This window comes from Phyllostomus discolor, chromosome 9, assembly GCF_004126475.2.
Source record: "Phyllostomus discolor isolate MPI-MPIP mPhyDis1 chromosome 9, mPhyDis1.pri.v3, whole genome shotgun sequence".
NCBI lineage: Eukaryota > Metazoa > Chordata > Mammalia > Chiroptera > Phyllostomidae > Phyllostomus > Phyllostomus discolor.
In genome coordinates, this window is record NC_040911.2 from 14,815,412 (window position 1) to 14,828,550 (window position 13,139).

The following is a 13,139-nucleotide window of genomic DNA, read 5'->3' on the forward strand; positions in this document are numbered from 1 at the left end:
GAAAAATAGTTATTAAGGCTGTGTTTTCCTAGTGGACAAGAAGTGTGTCTGCTGGCTCCTGCTAATGAAATCCATCGCTGCTGTTCGCCATCTGGTGTCACTGGCTGTGCCCAGCAGTGTCAGGCTTTGATTCTTTTAACAAATACTCATGTATCTGTTTTCTTTTTAGTGTGCTGTATTTTATGGGTCACTCTGTTCGACTTTTGTTCAAGTCCTTAATAGCCTATATTTCTTCACAGAGAATTACCTAAGGCAATCAACACACCCAATCTCTGTCTTTCCAGACAGGTCTCGTATATACACTGATGTGCTCATGTCTATCAGCAGGGCCTGTTCCCACCCATGGACATCAGCTTCCTTCTGCCACTCACCTCCATCAACTTTGAGTGTTATTTATTTAATTTTTGTAGTGGAAAACCACTTCCACTCACCACTGAACTCTACTTGTATTTTTTAATTCCACTCCTCTGTCTTCTCAGTAACATCTTTTTAAATATATTATTAAAATTTACGTGCAGCCAACTTCACTCAGTGGTCTATAGTTCTGTGGGTTTTGACAAGCCCACGATGCAGGACAATTCTGTCAGCCTCACAACTTCCTCCAGGACCCCCTTTGCTGTCATTCCTCCCCCCAGTCCCTGGGCATTAATCCATATCATCAATTTTATGATATACTTCTGCTGGGAACACGTTTGCTTTTTTGACTAATTTTATCTATTTTCAGCATTGAAATTTTTAAAAACCATCCAGGTTTGTTTTGTTCTTGTGACTAATAACAACAATAATGGCTAAAGTGTATGGAGACCTATTATGCATAGGCATAATACTTAGCATTCCAATAAATGTTTTATCATTTAATATTTCACAGTTTTCTTGTTCTCAAAGGTGTTTAATCCAGTGGTAGGCAGCTGTTACCCTATTATTTCACACATAGTTTGCATTCTTAGCTATTCTACACATTTTATATTCTTTATCTCACTTTTTAACTTTTCAGACAAGATTTATAATTTTTAACGGTATTTAATTTTTTACTTTCAATATGTTTTCCTTCTATCTTAATTGTTGTATGTCCAGTAACCTCATTATCTTAGCATTTTACTTTATTTTGAGCTACTTTTGTTTGTCTAGTATTCTCTTGTCCTATCACTGCTCCTGGTGGAACTGGCTGTTGATAGAAACTGAGAACAAAAGTGGAACAAATTTTGTCCTAAACAAAATGTAGGACAAAACCAGACAGAAAAGAAAAAAATGTAGAAATTCAAGGGGAGCAGGTAGGTATATAGTCAGTGCTCTAACAAGGAAGTTTTGATAGATTTGTTTCTTTAATATCACAACAGTGAATCCTAATTGTGAAAAAAATGCATCTGTTAAGTCTATGCCAATTAAATGGTAGATCTGGTGGATGAGTGAGGGTGATGGAGTTCATCTGTGTCCTTTAATTCCTGATGTGGACAAATTCACTCCTAGTGGCAGTATAGGCAGATTATTGGAATAGAGTTGTCTGTCTGGGCCCAGTGAGTAATTGGCATCTTTCTGAAAAGATAATTGATCAGATTCCAGGTCCCATGAACTCTGAACCTTTACACATGAATCATGGTTTGCTCTGATGATAACTCACAGAAAAAAAGAAGGAAAAATGTAAAATATTCCTCAGAGACAAGACTCTTCAAGCAATACCTCAAGTGACAAAATAATCTTTCTTCCCCTGGTTATCTCTTGCTTAAAAAAACAATACTAAACAAACATGGGTGCCATCTGTGGAGTTCTTGATTTGACAAGTTCCACCGGATGGGTCAAGTATCTGTTTTGAGAGCGTGACAATAGACATGATGTATCTTTCTAAGAGCAGCTGTGGAATCAGAGCTATCAATATTTGGGAGATTTGTTCTCTCAATTTATAGTTCAAGAAGACCAACTTAAAACATAAAATCTCACTAGAATCTTGTCTCTTTCTACCATAAATTTCATACTCAATAACCTCCAGATTTGGGCCAATTGAACAATAAACCCTATGATGAAGGAGGTGTGGGGGGTAGGGTCTCAGTGCTTTCCAAATGATGTATTTCCATGAAGTTTCAGGTTCGTTCTCCTGTAACTGAGTTAAAACCCTATTCTCTAAAAACTACAGACCTATTTGTTTGCTCTTAAAAAATATCTCTAAAATCTTATGCCAAGCTGATCTCTAGAATGCTTGTGTTTTCAATTAATAGCTTACATGAGAAAAAGATAATGCACTTAAAAGTATATACATATAACAAAGAGAGCAAAGGATTTTTCTAGCTCTTCTTTATTGTCATTTTTTTTCTTTTGACCACCAGAATGGACATCAGTGAAGAATCCAACCATGTAAGTTGTATGAGTTTAACATAGCTAATACCTAGCTATGAGTGCTGACATAGTTACCTATGTAGTCAATATTAATTGAGCATCTACTCTGTGACAAGCCCATGCAAAGCATAGAGACGTTGGAGTCACATAAAGCATGGTCTAATAAAACTGGTTTGGTGCAAGAGAAGGTAATCTTTATTTTTCTACCACAAGTAGTGGTAATAGTCTTAACACCATTTATTGAATGATCTGCTAGTTAAACTGCCACCTCTACTTTTTTCTCAGTTATAGCAATAATATTTCTGTCTTCTACATTCTGTTATGCTGCTCTCCCTGTCTATTTCTATGGCAGACAATACTACACTGATTTTAAATCAGGACTTATAGTAAGTGTTAATGTGTGTTTTACTTGTTCAAAATTTCTCAGAATTAATTCACATTGATTCTTCCATATGAAGATCATTCTGATTAGAAATATATTAAATTAATCATTAACTTGGAAAAGCTAACTTCATATAATGGTAAAATTCTGCATGAAGGACAATATATAACTTTCTTTGATTCATGTCTTATTTTATATCTTTTAATAAAATGTTATTTTCTTATACATGTGTTTACAGATTGTTAAACTTACTCTTGGATATTATACTTTAGTTTGCTGTACACATGAATTTCTTTCTTTGTAATGTTTGAACGAATTAACTAATTATTGCTAGTATAAGAATATATAGATCATATTATTAAATTTTCTTATTGGTGCATATGCTAATAGATTTTTAATGTTAATCTTGGAATTTCCTAATGTAATCTCAACATTTATAAAAATAACATCCCTTATATAATAAAATGTTACGGTTTTTTATGTTTTTTTCTCCCCAAACTTCCACACTACTGAATAACAAATAGAAGAAAGCTCCCCTGCCTTGTTTGGACCTTAAAGCAATGTGTTTAGTATTTTACCCTTCAGTGTACGTGTGCTTTTAATTTCTTACAAAAGCAATAACACTTTGAAAGCTTCCTATTATTCCCATGTTAGTATGAGTTTTTTTAAAAAATGGTAATGGGTGCCTATTTGCCTTCTTGCATCTATTGATAATTACATGACAATGCCCCTTTATATTGTATCTTAATTAGGGGGATGTTAAGATGCACTGAATGTAGGCCCTGGTTTTGTATCAGGAGGGAATGCATCTATTTCCTTAATGCAGACAACAACATTTAGTCATCGTAAACAAGAATTAGCTTCATAAGACCAATAGTGTCAGTGTTTCATATTGCTGTCAAAGTCTGAATGTAATTTATCAAAACCAGCAAGAACAATAAGCATTTGTTGAGTGTTCAATGTATAGCAGAAGCACTGTTGAATGCTACTGGGTCGTTTACTTTCGCAAAGATACATTGCTCAAGAGTATTCAATAAGTGGAGGAGGATTGAAGCCTAGTTATGATGATTTCGGAGTACACAATCTTACCCACCAAATCTACTTAGAAAAAGTCAAGCAAGTCATAAGAGGTTCGAACATTTTATGAGCACATTAAAAAGTGTGCTCGGGCTAAGAAAAGGACTTGAAACTTCTTTGAACACTTATCCAAGTATAAATGATTTGTACCATTCCTTGTACAGTGGAACTTTGAGATTTGCTTGTACCGCTTGCTCAAGTACAAGAGCACATTTTATGTTGCTTTCAAAAATCAGTTTTGGCTTTGTCTGCCACAGTCCCTATACTTACGATGAATTTTACCTGAGTGAGAGTAAGGGGCTTAATTCTTTGGTTTCATGACGAAACGGCTGCTGGGCCATTGCATTGGCTCCCCTCATCCCACAGGCCTATTGTGTATTCAAACGTTACGGTACTTGTGTAAATGTGGTCATAAAGATCTTTGCCTAGTTTTCATTTGTGTAGTTTTTTTTCCAGTGTCTTAAAAAGGTATACTTTAATTTTGCTTTCAACAACATCTGAAAGTCTCTCTCTTAAGAAGAGAGGTATATTTTGTTTTGTACAATTTGGAATTTCTCCCCTCTAGAAGGATTTTTCACTTTCCCCTTCTAATTATTTGTTGTACTTTGCTATGTAAAGATTCATTTATTTTTATCTCTCCAATGATTTAGAAAATACATATTTTCCTTTTTAAAATGTTTTTTTAAAGCAATTGTTGGCTGGATATACAATTTGACATGGGTTTATCTTCTGTCAAACCACTAAAAATTTTGGGCTTTAGCTTATTTTTTGCTAAAAGTTAGTAGTTAAATATATCATTATAGAACTGTATATCATTGAGCCACTTTCACTGTGGCTCAAATTAAACTTTCATTAAATGTTCAGGGTGTGAAATTCTGAATTTTTAAGACTCTATAGTACTATTTTACCCTTTTCTTGACCTACTTCTTAATTTCAAGTTTAGTGCTCTTTGTTTTAATAACTTTTGGGCTCAAAATGATGCTAATATAACACTAAAACACAAACTGACTGGTTTATTTATTTTATGCAAACCTTTATTTAGGTACGACTATACTTACTTATCTTTGTCAATGACTCTAAGGACAACCAAAAATATTTCTTCTGGCAACTGTATTAGGTTCCTACTGCTGCCATACTTTGTGGATTAAAATGACACACGTTTATTCTGTTACATTCCTGGAAGTCAGCACTCCAGGATCAGTCTCAGTGAGCTCAAATCAAGGTGTCAGCTGGGCCACGTTCCTTCCTGATGCCTCAGAGATGATGTGCTGCCTTGCTCCTTCCAGCCTTGCCCAGAGATTCCCCAGACTCCGCTCTCTTGTCACAGCACTTCCCGTCACGCTGATCTTCCTGCCCCCCTCTTGTAAGGACTTTTGTGAGTACATCGGGCCCACCTGGATAATACAGGAGAAGCCCCTCTCTCACAATCCCTAATCACACCTGCAAAATCTCTTTTGTCATGTAAAGAAACATATTAAAGGACATGGACATTTGGAGGCCATTATGCATCCTACCATGACTCATACAATATTTTCCTTTCCTCCCTCTCTTCTTCACTTTCCTTCCTTCCTTCCTTCCTTCCTTCCTTCCTTCCTTCCTTCCTTCCTTCCTTCCTTCCTTCCTTTCCTCTTCCCTCTTTTTTCTTCTTTTTTTTTCTATTCTTTAATTGCTTTCAAGCAGTGAAAAATTTACTTTTCTCATTTCTCATTCTTCTGCCAAGAAAATTTCCATTTTTCATAATCTATTTTTGAATGAGTATGAGAGTTTTAGTATGGAATATTCCTTCTTTATGCATTTCTTCTCAAAGCCATGTTCTTGGCAAATATTTTATATTGTGCAAGTTTTAAGATGCATGAGTTTTTTCATGATTCATTTCTTAAACCAAATGAATTTGCAATAATCTCTTTCCATTCAACAATTACCTGGTCAGGCTAATAAGGCTAATTATCTGTTTTCCTGGGGCAGGAAATTAGAGATTGGTCCTAGGTTCACAGTTTTTGCTACATCCCATTTGTATTTTCAGGAGTTTCTGCATTGCTAATTTTTGCTAGCTAAGCTCCTCCATTTTAAGGTAGAAGTTTAATTTCAAATTACAGTATGATTGATGTTTATAGAAATTTCTACCTGCTCACTTCAAAATTAGAAAAGACAATAAAAGGAGCACAGAGAGATTCCCCCAGCTCAGTTTCCTAGAGCAGAAGTTTTCAACCATTTTCATCTCATGGTACACGGAAAAGAATTATTAAAACTCGGTAGCACCCCCAAAAATGTATTTTTTGTTGACCTGAAAAAATTGGTATAATAGGTATAATTTTGATTCATTCACACTGGGTGGCTATTGTTGTATTGGCTGCTGTCATTTTCTAATTTGACAATCTAAGGGAAAAGAGGTCAGTGCCCCTGACTGAATAGTCAGGTACTGCATGTTTTAAAAATTCTTTTGGCACACCAATTGAAAATCGCTGTTCTTAAGGGTACCTGCCTGAACTTCACCACAAATTCATTCAGATCTTTATGCAAGACATTTACATATGAACTTCAGGGAATTCTAACAATCTTGTCTTCTTTTTAAGCTAAAGTTTTGAGGCACAAAATAAATATTTTAAAACTTCCCAGCTGCTAGTTATAACAAACATGCTTTCAGGCAAACCTGAACAAACAGTGAGGCTTGTTCTATAATTAATTTAACAAAACATCCTAATTAGAGGGCAATCCATGAGGAATAGGAGCACTTCTCTAAGTCACCGTTGATTTTCAATGGCTGAAACCAAGCAGAGAATGGAAGAAGAAGGGAGCCTCAGGAGACAGAATTGCTTTGGGCTCTCAGCACACACTCCTGAGTCTGCTTAGGTGACACACAGGGCTCAGGTCACCACCTAAGGAGTAGGTCACACCCTTGAGTTCATCCGCAGACCCCAAAGCAGTGTGAGAAAAGTTATGCAGTGCAATGCACCTGGAGAGGGCTAACGCCAGCAGCTCCCTTCCAAGTCAGATTTCTTTGGCTACAGGAAAGAATGCCTCCCATTTAGTTGATTTTCAAAACCTCCTCCATATCCACAATTTAAGAAAATTTAAGTAAGACTAATATCAACATTTCTGACTTTGGAATGCTTAGAATTCAAAGCCTTCTAACATTAGCTGTGAAACCCTTAGAACTCATTTATATATAACTTTATGATTTAAACATATACATGAATAAGTTTAAATGAGAGGAGGTGAATATCATCTTAAAAATCTTCTTACAAGCCCTGGCTGGTGTAGCTCAGTGGATTGAGCTCGGGCTGCGAACCAAAGTGTTGCAGGTTCGATTCCCAATCAGGGTACATGCCTGGGTTGCAGGCCATGAACCCCATCAGCCGCACATTGATGTCTCTCTCTCTCTCTCTCTCTTTCCCCCTCCCTTCCCTCTCTAAAAATAAATAAAATCTTTATAAAAAAATCTTCTTACTACAAAGTATCTATCTATACATCTCTATAGCTAGCTAGCTAGCTATCTCAAGCCATCAGGCTGAGCTTTCTTTTGGAGCTACTTGTGACCACTTCTGAAGTTGTACACTTGTCCAAATATTATTAATTCCCATCAAGAGTTATCCCTTTTAATATTTGAATAACGGAAATATGAAAGTGAGAAAAACAGAAGAGAGGAAGAGAAACTTAAATCACTTTAGGGGAGTATCTCAGTGCAAAGAGATCACGAGTCACTACACTGAGACGGCTTTAGGCCCAAATATGTTTGGTCCTATTCATTTCTTACAGCAAACAAATCATGGCTTTACAAGGCAAGTGAAATACATTTTTCCCACAATCATATACTTAAATGCCCTGAAGTGGCTATTAGTTTCCATTATGTTTTAAGGGTGAACAATCTCAAATCATAATCCATAACAGCATTATGTGCAAGAAATATCAACTCCACTAGCTTTCTTTTACTAATTTTTATTTATGTTTTTAAATGGCTAATGTGTACATTGGGGACAAGGACAGAACAGCCTAAGCAACCATCATCCAAATGAAGAAGTGGAAGATTGAGAAAAGAGGCAATATTTGAAATGTGGGGAAACATGTTAAGATAATTGACTGATAAATGAGTAACATTTGGAAGAATGAGGATGCAATTTAAATGAACAGTGGCAGAAATAATTTTCCAAAAGGCATTCTTTTACAAGAATATCTACCATGCTTTCTCACACACTTTCCCTGTAATCGTAGTCAGCCTCTTTCTCTGGAGCTTCCAGTCGAAGTACCGTATTTGGCCGTGTATAATGCACTCCTGCATACATAGCGTGCACCCACAGTTTTGGCCCAGACTTTCAGGAAAAAATCATTTGTTTTAACCTTTTAATTCCATTATTTACTTATTTATATTTAGAAACAAAACTGATGCTCAGATCCCAGGGTATCATTTTGCATGTGGATATCATTATTGCTTTCTAGAGTTATACTTTTAACACATAAGCATACATAAAAGAATTAAAAACATTTTTATAGATACAGAATTAGCATCACCCATGTATGATGTACATCCTTATTTTTCCCTCAAAAATTTGGGCAAGAAAGCACACAATATACATGGCAAAATACGGTATTATTTGCTTTCGTGAAGTCCTTTTGACCAGTGCAGCCGTTATCTGTTTACCCCTCAAGGGAGCTGTTCCCTCGTCTTTCACATCTGTACCCCCACTGCTTGGCACACTCAGAGTCCTTAATTATATTTAATAATAACTGCATCACTTCTAAAATAAGGAAAAGGTAAGGAGGAATGCTGCATACAGAAGAGGGGCATGATTAAGTCACTAGCAGGGAAACGTTCCAACAAATCCAATTAAGCAGCACTGTCTACTCACTCCTGAGCATGGCATAGAGATTCTTGATCAGCACAGATGTGTGAATTGAATTACGTTAAGATCATATGGACATGAAAAGCATGCAGTTAAGCAAAAGGTCTGCACCATGCAAGGAGCTGCGATACTACATTTCAGTCTCACTGAGACTGTGAGGCAGTCGAGTGAGGAGGAAGAGCACATCTGTCAAGTGGGGAGCCCCATCCATCCTGGGTATTTTATGGGACCTTCGGCACCTCTGCCTCATTTATTTCCACTCCTTCCAGCAAGAGATATGGGCCCTCAGTTTGGGTAAATGATATGACCTCATTTCTTAGAATCTGTTCCCTTGCATCACTGTCTCTCATTGCCACAGGGTCAGTTCTGGAACATTAATGTAGGCTTTTCTCTGATAACTTGAGCTGGACATTCATTTGCAAAACCTGGCCTTGAGTTTCAGCTTCACAGTTAACTGACGTGATGCAGTTAAATGTCCTTAGCTTAAGTTCCCCTTCTTTAAAAGGGAGGCTAATAATGGGTACCCCATAAGGGTGAATGGGAAGATAAATCACAAATATACAATCTTTAAAAGTTGTTTCTCAAGTAGAATAGAAAAAGGAAGCCTTTGTTTAGCTTATCCTATCTTTTTATTCCTTAGGTAAGACGATGCACATCCTCATGGCTTAGGCCCAGCTACCCTGGCCTCCCTGCCCTGCTACACCCACCAATGGGGCCAAATCTCAGGATGTTTGTTCTGCCTGGAGGGCAGCTGTCTGACCTGTTCACCATGCTGCCCCCTCCCTCACTGCCTTAAGGTCTGTGCACGTGTTTTAACTAACCCGAGAGACCTCCTCAACCTCCTCTACAGAACAGTACCCACTAACCATTTGCTATTCCCTCAAGCGTGCTTGATTTTTCTTTAGAGCATTTATTACTATCTCTGTCTCAATACTTTGTATACATCTTAAGAGTAGGGGTTTTATTTATTGCTGTAATTTTTAAAATTTTTTAAAAAATATATTTTATTGATTACGCTATTACAGTTGTCCCATATCCTCCCCTTCATCCCCCTCCACCCTGCACACCTTCTTCTACCCACATTCCCCCCCCTTTAGTTCATGTCCATGTGTCATAAGTTCTTTAGCTTCTACATTTCCCATACTATTCTTGTCCTCCCCCTATTTTCTAACCACCATCTATGCTACTTCTTCTCCGTAACTTTTCCCCCCTCTCTCCTCCTCCCACTCCCCTGTTGCTAACCCTCCATGTGATCTCCATTTCTGTGGTTCTATTCCTGTTCTAGCTGTTTGCTTAGTTTCTTTTTGTTTTTGTTTTAGGTGTGGTTGTTAATAATTGTGAGTTTGCTGTCATTTTACTATACATGTTTTTTTTATCTTCTTTTTCTTAGATAAGTCCCTTTAACATTTCATGAAATAAGGGCTTGGTGATGATGAACTGCTTTAACTTGACCTTATCTGGGAAGCACTTTATCTGCCCTTCCATTGTAAATAAAAGCTTTGCTGGATAGAGCAATCTGGGATGTAGTTCCCTGCCTTTCATGGCTTGGAATACTTCTTTCCAGCCCCTTCTTGCCTGTAAAGTCTCTTTTAAGAAATCAACTGACAGTCTGATGGGAACTCCTTTGTAGGTTACTGTCTCCTTATCTCTTGCGGCTTCTAGGATTCTCTCCTTCATTTTTACCTTGGCTAATGTAATTATGATGTGCCTTGGTGTGTTCCTTCTTGGGTCCAACTTCTTTGGGACTCTCTGAGCTTCCTGAACTTCCTGGAAGCCTATTTCCTTTGCCAGAATGGGGAAGTTCTCCTTTATTATTTGTTCAATTAAGTTTTCCACTTTTTGCTCTTCCTCTTTTCCTTCTGGTACCCCTATAATCCGTATGTTGGAATGTTTAAAGATGTCCTGGAGGTTCCTAAGCCTCTCCCCATTTTTTGAATTCTTATTTCTTCATTCTTTTCTGGTTGTATGTTTTTTCTTCCTTCTGGTCCACTCGATTGATGTGAGACCCAGCTTTCATTCCACCACTATTGGTTCCCTGTGCATTTTTCTTCACTTCACTTATTGTAGCCTTCATTTTTTCATCTAATTTGTGATCAGAATCAACCAATTCTGTGAGCATCCTGATCACCAGTGCTTTGAACTGTGCATTTGATATGCTGGCTATCTCTCAGTCACTTAAAAGTATTGATTGCAAGGCTTTCAATTCTGTTTGAGCCATCTCTTTTTATTCCCTTTGGTGTGCTCTCACCTGTTATGTATGAGGGGTGGAGCCTTAGGTGTTCACCAGGGCAGGACACCCCAGTCGCTGGGTTGTGGTGCTGTATGTGGGGGCAGGGTCCGAGAGGGGACAGTGGTGCTTGCTCTGCTCACTGTCTGATCTCAGTCCCTTCCGCTGCTTCCCCTGAGCAAACTGGGCCCCTCTGGTGCCAATTCCCGTGTGGGTAGGCTTGTGCACGCTGTGGGACTTTCTAAGGACCTCTCCTGTGAGGCTGGGAGTCTCTCCCTGCACCTCAACCCCCACAGGTGTTATCAATCAGTGCCCCAAGGCTCTATTTCCCAGCGCTATGATCCTGGGTTGCACGCAGTGCCTTGCTTCTCAATCGCTGCCTTGCTGAGTCTGCTCGTTGCCACCCTCGGTTGGGGTCTGCCAGCTGCTGCTTGTGTGCTCAGGGTCCACCCACTGTGGTCCCGTGTGTCCCAGATGCCTTACGCACCCAGTCCCAATGGTCTCTGTTCTCTGCACCCCGACCCACGCCCGGCTGCCCAACTCGGCTCCTCCTACCAGTCTGGATGAACGTGTCTATTTTAATTTCTTGGTCTGACTTCCATTCAGGTCAATTTTCTATCAGTTCTGGTTGTTATTCTGTTTCTAAATTGTTGTTGTCCCTATCTTGGTTGTGCGAGGAGGCACAGTATATCTACCTATGCCTCCATCTTAGCTGGAAGTGTCTTATTGCTGTACTTCTAATATTTTAAAAAAATGCCTATTTTATAGACTTTCAAGAAGAAACACAGTGTGAGTAAATAAACACATAAACTAATGTATGTGCATAAATATACATACATTAATGTTTTCTAAACTTCAGTGAAGGGAAGTGCAATTGTGTAGCTCCACAACTCCTCAATTTGTATTTTCTAAGACAAGTTAAAGAATAAGTATATAAACTTCAAAAGTTACTTCTCAAGTAAAATAGGGAAATTAGGTACTTGTGTAGCTTAAATAACATCTTCAGGGCATTTTATGGAAATAACATTTCCATAAAATGTAATGTCACCTCAAGTATGTCCTAACTGGGGTGGCCTATGCTTGCCTACTTCTAATACATTTTTCAAATGTTTCTGCCAGAGTAATAATCTCTTCAAAATCCATACATGATTAAGTTGCTATTTTAAGAAATCCATTAATGACTTGATTAAGATAAAGCATATTATTGCTTTAATGACATTCTTAGGACAAATTTCAAAGTCCTCATTTGGTCATGACAGCTTTACAACCTGGGTATCTGACAAATCCCGTCACATGTCATCTCTGTGTTTTGATCTTGATGGTCTATTTTTCAGGTCCCCAACAGTGCCATGGTCTGACTTGACATGCATTTACCTTGTCCTCTACTCTTCCTCTCTCAATTTCTAATGCAGGCTTTGGCATAGCTATTTCCTGTTCATCCTTCAAGTCTCAGTTTAAAGGCAAATCTTCAATATGTCTATTTATTTGCCTATCTACCTAGCTATCCATTCTATGTTGATAGATAAGACATAGCAAACATCACCAGGGCTGACCTACAAAATGGCAATTTCCTAGCACTTCACTTAGAACATTTGTCTTTCTTTGCTACATTCTAAGATCTACAAGAAAAGGATCATGTCTTTCTTATTTATTACTATATTCTCAGAGGAAAGCTTCATGCCTAATGCTTAGTAAATTTTCTTATCAACATTCTTTGAATGGATGTGCTGTCACATGACAGCAATCATCCTTATTGTGGGAACAGCCTTTGTTGATTGTTTTACTGCCATCATAATTATTTTGTAAAATTTAATCAGCCACTATACTAAAATCACGAATGAGGGTAAATTACTTAGAAAGAGAGGAGAGGAAAGATTGAGGAAGAGAAAAACCAGAAGGAAGAGTTTGAGGAAGAGAAGACAGCCTTGAGAAGAGGGGTGAAAGAAGAACCCAGGGAGGGGTAGGTTAGGGGGTGAAGAGATTGAGCAAAAGGGAAAAAGGACTCATGGCCATGGACAACAGGGTGGTGATTGCTGGGTCAGGGTAGGTGGGTATAAGGGGACTAAATGGTAATGGAAAAATATAATAAAGATTATATATTAAAAAAGAAAATGCACCAGAACAAGAATAAAAATGAAGAGGGAAGGAGGAAGAGAGGAAGAGGATAGAAAAAGAAAGGAATATAGAATTCTTACCATCCAGTAACTTGGATACTTTCAGGTCAAATAATGAGTAAAAAGGGAATTTCATTGTCAGTGACTTAGGCAGTCACCTTGTCCATCACATT

General features: G+C 37.9%; 1 protein-coding gene across 1 annotated transcript in view; it reads right to left on the reverse strand.

Moving 5' to 3' along the window:
- The window catches only part of DCC (DCC netrin 1 receptor), a 1,018,954-nt gene that overhangs the window by 155,017 nt on the left and 850,798 nt on the right, over window positions 1-13,139 (reverse strand). The window lies entirely within an intron of this gene.